Genomic DNA, 15,534 nt, shown 5'->3' with positions numbered 1-15,534 from the left:
TTATTATTTATTTTTATTTATTTATGGCTGTGTTGGGTCTTCGTTTCTGTGCGAGGGCTTTCTCTAGTTGTGGCAAGCGGGGACCACTCTTCATCGCGGTGCGCGGGCCTCTCACTATCGCGGCCTCTCTTGTTGTGGAGCACAGGCTCCAGACGCGCAGGCTCAGTAATTGTGGCGCACGGGCCCAGTTGCTCCACGGCATGTGGGATCTTCCCAGACCAGGGCTCGAACCCGTGTGCCCTGCACTGGCAGGCAGATTCTCAACCACTGCGCCACCAGGGAAGCCCAGTCATATTATTAAGAAGAGCAGAATCTTGGTCATTTTTATGATTTGGAATTGTCTCATCATTTTTAGTAATATGGTTACAAAATACCCTTATTTTTGTCTTGATCCATTTGTGATCACTGAACAGCTTTGTCTGATGATGGAAGTGTTTGACATTTTTCTCTTCAACATGATAGAAGAACACAAGGCCAGCATCCAGTCCCCCGGTGTCGCTTTTTGCCTTTCCTGCTCATTATCTAAACACTCTTACACTTCCTGTGTTATACTGGATGGATAGTGTTTACCATAAAGTACCTCAGTGAAAATATATAAATTCACTTTTTAGTAAAGTATACGATACCTTTTAATATCTCCTTTATAACTCAGCTGAGACCTATATTTTCAGGTAAATTGTGAGGGAACACAAACCTAGCAAGAGAGAAAGACAGGATCACTGTTCCAGTTAAGCATTTCTTGCTCAGAGACTATACTCTTGATGCTGTTTCAACATGCCTGGCACTAGATTCAACACCTACCCAATTTAGCACAAATAAGCCACTCTAGGATTTGGATATAAAGGCATGAAACAAGTTCTTACAGTCCTGGTGCTCATATTTTGTGGGAAAAGGGAGATAGTTAACAAATGATAAAGCTTTGGTTTATAAGATGGAAATAAGAACTTTGAAGGAAAGTAAACAATGACGTGTGAGACAATAGAGAGGCTGGGAGTGTGTGTATATCTTTCTTATGAGGGTAGGAGCCTCAAGTGAGTGAGGATGTCATTATTGATCACTTGTGTTTCTATTAACTTACAGGAACTGCTTGGGTGTGGAAGTAAATAGAGGGCAGCAATGTAGAAAGTCCTGCTTGCTTTGATTACTGGTAAAGATTCCCGATAAAGGTAAAGATATAGATATGGTTCATCTTCATTTTTGCAGTTTCCTGTATACAACATGTGATCATGAGTTTGGACATAGGTTTCTGGGACTTGAGACTTTCCTTTGATCTGGCCACAGACATTTGTGGCATCTTTTTGTTTAACATCCTTTAAGAAACTATTCACTTTAACTGTTTCAAGTTTCACATTTGACATTTTCATTTTGCTTGTATACTGACTGACACAGTATATACTCTGTTTAACCCTGGAGTTCCCCCCAGTCTGAGAAAAGGTTATGTTCATCTGCACTGTTCTAGCCCATCCTGAGTTTATCCTGTGAGTAGAGTGATACTTATGTAAGTCTACTGTGATTTCCTGGTGGAAAAAACAAAAAGAGCTATGGATGTTTAGAAGGCAGTTATCCAAGGAATTACTGAGGTGAGCTACAGAGAGAGGGTATCATTTTGAGTAATATCCTAATTTAATGTGAAAGAAGATAGCAGAAATTTTTAATGCCTTTCTATAAGAGAATTAGTTGAAAGCTTTTTTTTTTTCAGTGACCCACAAAGCCTCATATCCCATCTTGCTGTTCACAGGTGTCATTTCCATATGCTTAGACTTCCAGCACATATTCTAGAGTAGGAGGATACAAAAGTAACAGCTCTGAGTTTTATTAAAGAGCAAAGGAAAGCCAAATTCTGTCCATTTTTAGTGCTAACTTACATTTTCTTACCACTGTAAAGATAGTCATTTCATAATTATTAGTCTCCCTTTTGACGTCCCTGCCAATCATTCCTTCCATCATTCCTAACAACGAGAAGATTAATCATGGTAGAAAAGGTTATTACCCAAACTTACAGAGCTCACAGTAATGGAATCTCAGTTTTGAAAGCCTAATGTATGCCACCAACTTAACTGAACACTTGTCAAAATTTTAAACTCAGAACACTGCAAGGGACTTCCCTGGTGGTCCAGTGGCTAAGACTCTGCGCTTCTAATGCAAGGGGCCCAGGTTCAATCCCTGGTCATTGAACTAGATCCCACGTGCCGCAACTAAAGATCCTGCGTGCTGCAACTGAAGAGCCCATATGCTGCAACTAAGACCTGACACAGCCAAATAAATAAATATTTTTAAAAAGAAGAATAACACTGCAAGAAATTACTCACTTCGAAAGAAAATATGGCATCAAATTTCACAGATGACTCAAGTGGCAGTATGTTCTATTTATGGTACATTCTGGAAAGGTATACATAGGGACCGAAAACATCAGTCAGTGTTGAAGGGGTTTGGTAGAAAGGGGCATCACAAAAATGTTCTTTTGGGGTGATGGAGTATAACCCATCCTTTGGTGGTAGCGTTACTGTACATTTGTGAGAACTCACAACTACACTTAAAATATGATATATATACGTATTTAAAATAATTAACAAGAAACAAAAACAATGCTTTCACATGCTAGGAAAATGTTAAACTTTGCTGAATCTTGGTTTTTACATGTGCAACAGTTATTTCCACCACCTTTTGGTACTATTTACGAAGAATTGAAGGGCCAGGAAGAAGAACTCAGTCCTCAACAGGCTTCTCTTGAAATCTCATTTTAGAAAACACCCTATAGGGCTGCACTGGCCCTCATCTCATAACAGGAGTGGAGTGAGAGGGCTCCCAGATCTTTTGAGTTTAAGTTAGGTTCCACGGTCAGATCTTTGGAAGTACTATGGTTCTGAAACATAAAGGTGTATCCCACAGTCTCCCCAAGTGGAATCTGCCTGGGAACATCCTAATTCATGATCATCAGCATCATATCTTTTCCAGGCTCATCTTAAGGCCATTTCCAGCTCTACATTTTCCAGCTCAAGCCTACTCTGTGCCTCCTACTGGCAAACATTTTTAGAAGTCCACACCTGCCCCACTCTGGAAAATTTCTCTGTGGCAACACCAGGGGGCTGTAAGCTGAGATGGTGGAAGAAACAGCGGTCAAACCCATGTCATGGGCACATACCTCTCAGCTGCAACAATCCCAGGTGTCCCATAATTATCGTCTCTACTTGCTTACTTACTTTCTACTTGCTTACTTGCTTACTTTCTAGCCAGCTTTCCATTTTGTCTTGGGTCATGAAGCCAGGATCCCTCAGGCTTTTTTCACCACAGAGGCTTCCTCATTGTAAAGACAATGGTACCTACAGGATAAAGCCAAAAATGGGACCTCTGGCACATCTCAACTACAGGAGGAAGTGTGTTCCCTTCTGAGTAATGCAGTTGTTCTGGAGGAGGTCACCCCTTTTCTAGACTCATTGGCCATTTGAAGAGTCGCTTAGGATCACATGAAGGACCATGAGAGTTCATATACTTTATAGACCATGTGCTACCACCACACCTGATGGAGTCCACTGGAGAGAATGGCAGGTTCTGCCCCCGATCAAACAAGATATCCCTGATAAAAACTGCACCCAAGCATCTGCTCAAATTCCAGCAAGCACACTAGCACTACAGGATGCCCTGGCAAATAGTCAAACTCATCTGCACATTTTCACAGATCCTGTGACCGTTGTCAGTGATCTTGCTATCCAGTCCCACCAGTAGTGACAAGAACTCCTTATCTAACTCCTTATCACTGCTCTGGAATAAAGAACTCTGGGAATATCTTGCCTCACAGTTACCCAATCAAGGTCACTCCTAACTGCACGTATGAAACCTTTCAGACCTGATGGTATTAATCTTGGCCCTGTGGGCCCATGAAATGTGAAACCATTGAGAGACCTCTACCCTAAAGCTCTAGGCAGAATGCAAGGGACTCCCCTCCTCTGCCATGGCTAACTTACTAACTGCCAAGTTTACCTGATAAGGAAAAAAATGCCCCTAGTAGTATAATCAGTGGACATAATTTCCAGGCTGAGGAAGGGATCCCTACAGCTGATGGAAAATAGACTTAATAGGACCCTTCATCCCCTCAGCAGGACTACCTGCTATGCTCTGACCATGGTATATACATATATAGACATATTCCTCACTTATCCTATTAGACATGCCACTGGTGAAGCCAAAACGGAAGGACTCACCAAGACACTGATGTGACCTACTCATTTCTCAAAAACAAATTAAAAAAACCCTCAAGACACTGGGCTCTAGAAAAAGGCATTCAGCGGCACTTTTACTTCTTATGACCCCAGGATACAGCCCTCATAGAAGCTAGAATGGCTTCCTTAGACAAACCATGTTAACTTCTAAATGAGTCTTCCTGCTGTTTGAGGCATTAGTTAGACCCTCCCACCCACCCACCTCGGTACATGGGCCCATTACTTTGTTCTGATCCTCAGGCTTAGCGACACCTTATAAATAGAGGCCTTTCTGCACGAGACTTTTCTGTCAAATGGTCATTCTCAACAATCCTTTTGTTTACTGTAAGAGTTTCCAGTAACAAACACTCATATCCCACCACCGGACCTTCCTCCTAACACCACCTATACTCTGTACCCTGGATGTCAGTATTTTATTTGGGGCATCCTCCTTCATAACACGATGTGGCCCTTCCCAACACAAATGTGCCGTTTTCCTACCAATTTCACTCACTGTCCTGAGAGTCACTGGCATTGCCCAGGGTACACACAATGCCATTCAACAAACTCACATCACTGATCTCAGTCAAGAAATGTCTGAAACATTCTAAACACATGCAGCAGGCAACTAACATTTTAGAGACTTTCCATGAAGAGGAACTCCTTGGCAGCCATGGTGGCTGATGACTAGTTGGCTTTAGACTATTGGCCACCCAGGGAAAGTTCTGTTCCCTTAAAGGATTGCTTGCTGCCTGTGGGTAAACAACATGGCAAGGGGCCACCAATAGCTCAACACATGAGAAAACAAATGAAAATAATGAATAACATTATTAAGGTAATTGAATTGAGTTCTGGAACCCCACTGACATATTTTCCTGGATTTCTCCAACTCCTTAGGATGACTGGAATTGGAATGCTTTTTTCAAGACTTCCTCATCTTAATTATAACATGTTGCTTGTGCTTTTCAAATGGCTATTCAAACTCTTGTGAGATGTGGCATAATTCAGTCAACAATCATCAGAAGTGAACTTGTAATAAAGACACTGATTCCATTTTTGATGTGTGAGTGTTAATTGGTTTTAGATACCCACTCACCCTTCCTGGTATGCAATAGGCAATCAAGTTACAAAGGTAGTCACATGCCTCTTTTCTCTTTGTGCCAGTGGATAGGAGGGTCAAACCTTGAATACCCAAACTCAACTCCTTGAAACATTAAAGGCCCAACCCACTCTCCTCTTTGCTGCAGCCACCTGCACCCACTTACACTTGCCCTACTCTCCTAAAAATTGCCTTTGCGGAATAAACCAGGAGCAGAAGGCACTCGAGCCAGTAAACTGTAGGAACACATAAATTGCTGAAGACACAGTGTAAACTAGCTTGAGAATTAAAAGGTCTGCAGAACCCAGTCTTAGCGGGCCACCCACAATTCATGAATTCTTCCTGCAGGAACCAAACCATGTTCTTACCATAAAGATTTAAAAAAAAAAAAAAATGGCCTCATGCTTCATGCAGCAAACAGGGAAATATTTTGATATATACACACAGTGCATTTTGTTCTTTGTATCTTAGGCTATTTCTCAAAGGAAACTAGCTTGCCAAAGCTTTATCTGATTAGAGAAAGAGCAATTATGCCATTCCAGCCCTTTTCAGCTTTCCTCTGATTAAAAAAAAAAAGGAAAAAAAGAAAGGCTGAGAACTTTCTCTGATTTTCATAGTCCAGTCCATAGAAACAGTCCTATGCACAGTCTGTTCCACCAAAACTTTGCAGGCTTAATCATAACGTAATAGAACATATTCCATCCAAAATACCTTACCACCATATATCATAAGGGTCCCAATATAGTAACAGTGGATTAAAACAGAGAGCTGCAAGACATACACTCTACTCAAGAATGAGCTTCTGGGGGCTTCCCTGGTGGTGCAGTGGTTGAGAGTCTGCCTGCCAATGCAGGGGACACGGGTTCGAGCCCTGGTCTGGGAGGATCCCACATGCCGCGGAGCAACTGGGCCCGTAAGCCACAATTGCTGAGCCTATGCGTCTGGAGCCTGTGCTCCACAACAGGAGAGGCCGCAATAGTGAGAGGCCCGCGCACCGTGATGAGGAGTGGCCCCCACTTGCCACAACTGGAGAGAGCCCTCGCACAGAAGCGAAGACCCAACACAGCCATAAATAAATAAATTAAACCTTAAAAAAAAAAAAAAAAAAGAATGAGCTTCTGGGACTACTCAAACACCAGGAAGAAAAATTCAAGGGCACTAGAGGTTATTGAAGCTCCTGATACTTACAGCTATGACAAGCATTAAACATACTGTAACTCCTGTTTAAGAACACATAAAACCTCATACTAAAGACCTCTTTGCCTCAAATTACCTGATACATCTGGTTTTCAACCAAAAATTAGACAGCATACTAAAAGGTAAGAGAAAACACATTGTGAAGAGAGAAAGCAATCATCAAAACAATTCTCAGGTACAGGAGAGATTCTTGAATGACCAGGCTATTAATTTAAAATAACTATTAATATCACACAAAGCTGACTTCAGAACAAGGAAAATTATCAGGGAGAAAGAGGGGCATTACATACAGATAAAAAGTGCCAATTCTCCAGGAAGACATAATAACCCTTTATTATACATGTGCTGAAACAGATTGACAGAATAAGTGATGCAAAAATGTACAAAACTGCAATATGAGAAGGAGGAGCTTCAAGATGGTGGAAGAGTGAGACGTGGAGATCACCTTCCTCCCCACAAATACATCAGAAATACATCTACATGTGGAACAACCCCTACAGAACACGTACTGAATGCTGGCAGAAGAACTCAGACCTCCCAAAAGGCAAGAAACTTCCCACGTACCTGGCTAGGGCAAAAGAAAAAAAACAGAGACAAAAGAATAGGGATGGGACCTGCACCTCTGGGAGGGAGCTGTGGAGGAGGAAAGGTTTCCACACACTAGGAAACCCCTTCACAGGTGGAGACTGCGGGTGGCGGAGGGGGAAAGCTTCGGAGCCATGGAGGAGAGTGCAGCAACAGGGGTGCGGAGGGCAAAGCGGAGAGATTCCCGCACAGAGGATCAGTGCCAACCTGCACTCATCAGCCCGAGAAGCTTGTCTGCTCACCCGCTGGGGCGGGCGGGGGCTGGGAGCTGAGGCTCGGGCTTCGGTCGGATGCAGGGAGAGGACTGGGGTTGGCTGTGTGAACACAGTCTAAAGGGGGCTAGTGCGCCACAGCTAGCCAGGAGGGAGTCTGGGAAAAAGTCTGGAGCTGCTGAAGAAGCAGGAGACTTTTTCTTGCCTCTTTGTTTCCTGGTGCGCAAGGAGAGGAGATTAAGAGCACTGCTTAAAGGAGCTCCAGAGTAGGGCGCGAGCTGCGTCTATCAGCGTGGACCCCAGAGATGGGCATGAGACGCTAAGGCTGCTGCTGCCGCTACCAAGAAGCCTGTGTGCAAGCACAGGTCACTATCCACACCTCCCCTCCCGGGAGCCTGTGCAGCCTGCCACTGCCAGGGTCCCGTGATCCAGGGACAACTTCTCCGGGAGAATACACAGCGTGCCTCAGGCTGGTGCAATGTCACGCCAGCCTCTGCCGCCACAGGCTCACCCTGCACTCCGTACCCCTCCCTCCCCCCGGCCTGAGGGAGCCAGAGCCCCCAAATCAGCTGCTCCTTTAACCCCGTCCTGTCTGAGCAAAGAACAGATGCCTTCAGGCGACCTACACGCAGAGGCGGGGCCAAATCCGAAGCTGAACCCCGGGAGCTGTGCGAACAAAGAAGAGAAAGGGAAACCCCTCCCAGCAGCCTCAGGAGCAGCTGATTAAATCTCCACAGTCAACTTGATGTACCCTGCATCTGTGGAATACCTGAATGGACAACGAATCACCCGAAATTGAGAAGGTGGACTTTGGGAGCAACGATATATGTTTTTTTTTTTTCCTTTTTCTCTTTTTGTGAGTGTGTATGTGTATGCTTCTGTGTGTGATTTTGTCTGTATAGCTTTGCTTTTACCATTTGTCCTAGGGTTCTTTCGGTCCGTTTTTTTTTGTTGTTGTTCAGTTTTGTTTTGTTTAGTATAGTTTTCAGCGCTTGTTATCATTGGTGGATTTATTTTTTGGTTTGATTGTTCTTTCTTTTTTAAAAATTACTTTAAATTATTTTTTAATAATTATTTTTTGTTTTTTATTTTAATTATTTTATTTTATCTTTTTCTTTTTTTCTCTCTTTTATTCTGAGCCGTGTGGATGACAGGCTCTTGGTGCTCCAGCCAGTCGTCAGGGCTGTGCCTCTGAGGTGGGAGCACCTAGTTCAGGACATTGGTCCACCAGACACCTCCCAGCTCCACGTAATATCAAACAGCGAAAATCTCCCAGAGATCTCCATCTCAATGCCAAGACCCAGCTCCACTCAAGGACCAGCAGGCTACAGTGCTGGACACCCTATGCCAAACAACTAGCAAGACAGTAACACAACCCCACCCATTAGCAGAGAGGCTGCCTAAAATCATAATAAGGTCACAGACATCCCAACACACACCACCAGATGTGGACCTGCCCACCAGAAAGACAAGATCCAGCCTCATCCACCAGAACACAGGCACTAGTCCCCTCCACCAGGAAGCCTACACAACCCACTGAACCAACCTTAGCCACTGTGAGCAGACACCAAAAACAACGGGAACTACGAACCTGCAGCCTGCAAAAAGGAGACCCTGAACACAGTAAGTTAAGCAAAATGAGAAGACAAAGAAACACACAGCAGATGAAGGAGCAAGGTAAAAACCCACCAGGCCTACCAAATGAAGAGGAAATAGGCAGTCTACCTGAAAAAGAATTCAGAATAATGATAGTAAACATGATCCAAAATCTTGGAAATAGAATGGAGAAAATACAAGAGACTTTTAACAAGGACCTAGAAGAACTAAAGAGCAAACAATCATGAACAACACAATAAATGAAATTTAAAATGCTCTAGAAGGAATCAATAGCAGAATAACTGAGGCAGAAGAACGGATAAGTGACCTGGAAGATAAAATAGTGGAAATAACTACTGCAGAGCAGAATAAAGGAAAAAGAATGAAAAGAATTGAGGACAGTCTCAGAGACCACTGGGACAATATTAAATGCACCAACATTCGAATTATAGGGGTCCCAGAAGAAGAAGAGAAAAAGAAAGGGACTGAGAAAATATTTGAAGAGATTATAGTTGAAAACTTCCCTAATATGGGTAAGGAAATAGTCAATCAAGTCCAGGAAGCACAGAGAGTCCCATACAGGATAAATCCAAGGAGAAACACACCAAGACACCTATTAATCAAACAATCAAAAACTAAATACAAAGAAAAAATATTAAAAGCAGCAAGGGAAAAACAACAAATAACATACAAGGGAATCGCCATAAGGTTAACAGCTGATCTTTCAGCAGAAACTCTGCAAGCCAGAAGGGAGTGGCAGGACATATTTAAAGTGATGAAAGAGAAAAACCTACAACCAATATTACTCTATCCAGCAAGGATCTCATTCAGATTTGACAGAGAAATTAAAAACTTTACAGATAACCAAAAGCTAAGAGAATTCAGCACCACCAAACCAGCTTTACAACAAATGCTAGAGGAATTTCTCTAGGCAGGAAACACAAGAGAAGGAAAAGACCTACAATAACAAACCCGAAACAATTAAGAAAATGGTAATAGGAACATACATATTGATAATTACCTTAAATGTAAATGGATTAAATGCTCCAACCAAAAGACATAGACTGGCTGAATGGATACAAAAATAAAACCCGTATATATGCTGTCTACAAGGGACCCACTTCAGACCTAGGGACACACACAGACTGAAAGTGAGGGATGGAAAAAGATATTCCATGCAAAGGGAAATCAAAAGAAAGCTGGAGTAGCAATTCTCATATCAGACAAAATAGACTTTAAAACAAAGACTATTACAAGAGACAAAGAAGGACACTACATAATGATCAAGGGATCAATCCAAGAAGAAGATATAACAATTGTAAATATTTATGCCCCCAACATAGGAGCACCTCAATACATAAGGCAAATACTAACAGCCATAAAAGGGGAAATCGACAGTAACACAATCATAGTAGGGGACTTTAACACCCCACTTTCACAAATGGACAGATCATCCAAAATGAAAAATAAATAAGGAAACACAAGCTTTAAATGACACATTAAACAAGATGGACTTAATTGATATTTATAGGACATTCCATCCAAAAACAACAGAATACACTTTCTTCTCAAGTGCTCATGGAACATTCTCCAGGATAGATCATAGCTTGGGTCACAAATCAAGCCTTGGTAAATTTAAGAAAATTAAAATCCTATCAGGTATCTTTTCCGACCACAATGCTATGAGACTAGATATCAACTACAGGAAAAAATCTGTAAAGAATACAAACACATGGAGGCTAAACAATACACTACTTAATAACCAAGAGATCACTGAAGAAATCAAAGAAGAAATCAAAAAATACCTAGAAACAAATGACAATGAAAACACGATGACCCAAAACCTATGGGATGCAGCAAAAGCAGTTCTAAGAGGGAAGTTTATAGCAATACAATCCTACCTTAAGAAACAAGAAACATCTCAAATAAACAACCTAACCTTACACCTAAAGCAATTAGAGAAAGAAGAACAAAAAAACCCCAAAGTTAGCAGAAGGAAAGAAATCATAAAGATCAGATCAGAAATAAATGAAAAAGAAATGAAGGAAACAATAACAAAGATCAATAAAACTAAAAGCTCGTTCTCTGAGAAGATAAACAAAATTTAAAAACTTGTACAACTCAATGGCAAAATCCTAAACAATCTGATTAACCATGGGAAGCATATCTGAATTTTTCCAATGAAGACATACAGAAGGTCAATGGGTACCTGAAATGATGCTAAACATCACTAGCCATCAGGTAAATGTAAATCAAAACCATGATGAAATATCACCTCACACCTGTTCGAATGGCTAATATAAAAACATAAGCACTGGGCTTCCCTGGTGGCGCAGTGGTTAAGAATCTGCCTGCCGATGCAGGGGACACGGGTTCGAGCCCTGGTCTGGGAGGATCCCACATGCCGCGGAGCAACTAAGCCCGTGAGCCACGACTGCTGAGCCTGCACGTCTGGAGCCTGTGCTCCGCAACGGGAGAGGCCACTACAGTGAGAGACCCGCGCACCGCGATGAAGAGCGGCCCACACTCGCCACAGCTGGAGAAAGCCCTCGCACAGAAACGAAGACCCAACACAGCCAAAAATAAATAAATTAATTAATTAATTAAAAAAACCCAAAAAACATAAGCACTAACAAGTATTGGTGAGAATGGTTATAAAAGGAAACACTTGTGCACTCTTGGAAGGAATGTAAATTCCTGTAGTCACTATGGAAAACTATATGGAGGTTCTTCAATACATTAAAACAAAACCAGCATATGATCCAGCAATCCAATTTCTGGGTATTTCTCCAAAGGAAAAAAAATGCTAATTTTTTTCATTTATTCATTTTTTAAATTTTTTAAAACATTTTTATCAAAGTAGAGTTGATTTACAATATTGTGTTAGTTATAGGTGTATAGTAAAGTGAATCAGTTATACATATACATACGGCCACTCTTCTTTAGATTCTTTTCCAATATAGGTCATTACAGAGTATCAAGTAGAGTTCCCTGTGCTGTAGAGTAGGTCCTTATTAGTTATCCATTTTACATATAGTAGTGTGTATATATCAATCCCAATCTCCCAATTTATCCCTCACCCCTCTTCCCCCTGGTAACCATAACTTTGTTTTCACCATCTGTGACTCTATTTCGTTTTGTAGAGAAGTTCATTTGTACCCTTTTTTTAGATTTCACTATAAGCAATATCATATGCTATTTGTCTTTCTTTGTATTACTCAACTATATAAAAGAATGAAATAATACCATTTGTATCAACATGGATGAACCTAGAGATTGTCATACTGAGTGAAGTAAAAAACGCTCGTTTTGAAAAGATATGTGTACCCCCATGATCACTGCAGCTTTATTTACAATGGGTAAACTGGAAAACAAACAATGTCCATAGGTAGATGAATGGATAAAGGTGTTTTATATTTATATATGTATGTGTGTGTGTGTGTATATATATATAATATATACATAATATAATATATATGTATATATATATTATGTATATATTATATATATATCATATATATATTATATATATGTATATATATATATATATACACATATATATAATATATATATATAAAATTCGGCCATAAGAAAGAATGAATACCTTGCCATTTGCAACACATGAGTGGATCTTAGGGCATTTAGCTAAGTGAAGTAAGTCAGACAGAAAAAGATAAACACCATATGATCTCACTTTTATGTGGAATCTAAAAGAAAAAAGAAAAAAACAAAAGCACAAGCATGTGGAAATAATAGAGAACAGATTAATAGTTGCCTAAGCTGGGAGGTGGGGAGTGGGCAAACATGGGTAAATGGTGTCACAAGGTACAAACTTCAGTTATAAAATGAGTAAGTCATGGGAATGTAATGTGCAGCATGGGGGTTATCATCAATAAAACTGTATCTTATGTTTTAACGTAGCCAGGAGAGGGGATCTTGAAAATACTTATCATGTGAAAAATGTGTAACTATGTATGGTGATGAATGCTAACTTGATTTATTGTGGTGATTAGTTTGTGATATACAGAAATATCAAATAACTACTGTTGTACACCTGAAACTCATATAATGTCATGTCAATTAAATTGAAGTTAAAACAACAGCGACAACAGCACAAGGGCTGGTTCAGCCAAAATGTTGGCTCAGACAAGAATCAAAAGCATTATGGACCCAGGCAAGTGCCCCAGGAATTCCTAGCCTATAGCATCACTATCAATAGGCTGGGGCTAAAGGGGTCCATGATACAGTCTACATTATCAAGAAGAGCAGTTAAGGTAGTGATGTAAAACAGAATAAAAGTCCCAAAGTGAAATTCCTCCACAATTAAATTACATAAATGGACTTACATGCCCGAAGTAATTTTATTCATATGAGTAAGACAACTCATGATTATTCTTTCAGGAAAACGAGGAAAAATTATGGGGCATGATATATATGTCATTTGAGAATAAATTATTTTTAAGCAATCCAAGTTGTCCCATGAAAGATATGGAAATTTCCAAATATTTTTGATCCAAGGTTGAGAAAAACTTTGGGAATGGAATGTAGGAAAATGGACCAAAAGAAAAACTTCCTATATATCAGACAGAGCAGAAAGCTTAATAAAGTGAGTTACCAAAATTGTATAGAAGAGTTGAATTCAAAGAAATAGAAATCCCAGGAAATAAATGGGAGAAAATTCTATTCCACACTCATCAAAAAATCACAATTTCTTGTTCCAAGGCTTTGAGTCCTACAATCAAGGGCACTTCTTCACCTCCAGAACAGTTTTCCACTTTATACCTGTCATCCCATAGAATCTCTTCAGAGCCCCTTTTATGTCTTTGTTCCACAGACTGTAGATGAAGCATGGGTGTGACAACACTGTACATCACTGAGGCTACTGCTACTGAGTGTGAGCTGTGGGTAGCAGCATAGATAAGGTACACTCCTAGGAATGAACAATAAACAGGGAGGCAACTGAGAGGTGAGATGCACAGGTGGAAATGCTTTATACGTCCCATGAGCTGATGAGATTCTAGAAAGAAACAATCTTAGAGTAAGACTAAAGGATACTAGAGGACCACCAGCCAGCAGCCCAGTAGAAAAATACAACACGATGTCGTTAAGAAAAGTATCAGAACAAGCAAATTTGACCATCTGGTGGAGATCACAGAAAAAGTGGGGGATTTCCAAGTATGTATAGAAGGACAGCCACAACAACATTAAGCTTTGTAACAAGGAATTTAAGACACTCTAGATCCAGGACATCAACAACAGCAGTCCATAGAGCCAGGGGTTCATGATGACATTGTAGTGCAGGGGGTGACATATGACCAAGAACTGTTCATCAGCCACCACAGCCTGAAGAAAGTTGTCACAACCTCTAAAGAGTGTGGAAAAATACATCTGGGTGATGCAACCTGTATAGGTTATAACATTGCTTTCTGTGTGTATATTCACAGTATCTTTGGGATAGTGGTAGCGATGAGACAGATGTCTACAAAGGACAGGTTGGAGAGGAAGAAGTACATCGGTGTGTGGAGGTGGGAGTCTGAGCTGACGGCCAGGATGATGAGCAGGTTTTCAAACACAGTGATCAGGTACATGGAGAGGAAAAGCCCAAATATGAGGGGCTGAAATTCTTGTTCATTTGATAACCCCAGAAGAAGAAAATTTGAAATTTGGATATCATTCCTTGGTCCCAAGTGGTGGTGGTGGTAGCTAGGAATGAAAATTTTAAATAATATGATTAAATGTTAGGAGAGTGAGCATTAGTGACATGCTACAATTACAATACTATGTGGGAAAAAAAGCAAGTATAAAAAATGGATGGGTGTGTTATTTTTACTGGAGTTCAGGACGACCTAAATACAAGGTGACATCTGAGCAAAGGCCTCATGCCAAACTGGGTGGAAGACAGGAGGCTATCTGGGTATGTGCTCTGCAGAGGAAAGATCCAGTGCAAAAGCCCCGAGGAAGGTGTTGTTTCAGATGTTCAAGGCTCAAAATGTAGCCAGTGTGGTGAGCAATGAGTACAGGGGGAGTGGTGAGAGATGGTGTCAGAGAGGATTGAGGAAAGAGGTTCCCTCCCTGCTGCTGCTGAGACTTTAAGACACAGGAAGTCCGTTGTTCACATTCTGTTCCTTGTATTTTATTAATTTTCATTTCAAAGAATCTTGTGAGTACACATAGATCCCCTCCTTATCTTCACGTGTTGGGTAACATTTTGTCCTCTATTTTTTTTTCTGCACATATCTTTTATTTTTTCTTTTTTTAACATCTGTATTGGAGTATAATAATTGCTTTACATTGTTGTGTTAGTTTCTGCTGTACAACAAAGTGAATTAGCGATATGTATACATATATCCCCATATCCCCTCCCTCTTGCATCTCCCTCCCACCCTCCCTATCCCACCCCTCTAGGTGGTCACAAAGCACCCAGCTGATCTCCCTGTGCTATGTGGCTGCTTCCCACTAGCTATCTATTTTACATTTGGTAGTGTATATATGTCCATGCCACTCTCTGACTTCATCCCAGCTTACACTTCCCCCTCCCCATGTCCTCAAGTCCATCCTCTAGGTCTGCATCTTTATTCCTGTCCTTTGCCTGTGTTCTTCAGAACCTTTTTTTTTTTTTTTTTAGATTCGATATATATGTGTTAGCTTA

At 40.9% G+C, this 15,534-nt stretch overlaps 1 protein-coding gene and 1 pseudogene across 3 annotated transcripts in view; one reads left to right on the top strand and one right to left on the bottom strand.

The window, feature by feature from the left end:
• ZNF14 (zinc finger protein 14) overlaps positions 1-6,406 on the top strand; it is a 37,499-nt gene extending 31,093 nt beyond the window's left edge. For both annotated transcript variants that reach the window (XM_082457713.1, XM_082457712.1), the window contains exon 5: positions 285-6,406. The gene's annotated coding sequence lies outside the window, so the exon portion shown is untranslated. The remainder of the gene's footprint in view (positions 1-284) is intronic.
• A 6,039-nt stretch (positions 6,407-12,445) lies between these two features.
• Positions 12,446-14,620, bottom strand: LOC309656981 (olfactory receptor 7A17-like; annotated as a pseudogene). Its single transcript has one exon. The product of its transcript is annotated as an olfactory receptor 7A17-like (transcript).
• Between the last annotated feature and the right edge of the window lie 914 nt (positions 14,621-15,534).

This window comes from Balaenoptera physalus, assembly GCF_965194825.1.
Source record: "Balaenoptera physalus genome assembly, chromosome: 3".
Lineage (NCBI taxonomy): Eukaryota > Metazoa > Chordata > Mammalia > Artiodactyla > Balaenopteridae > Balaenoptera > Balaenoptera physalus.
Note: the sequence above shows the minus strand (reverse complement) of the source record. Positions and strands in the feature narration are given on the sequence as shown.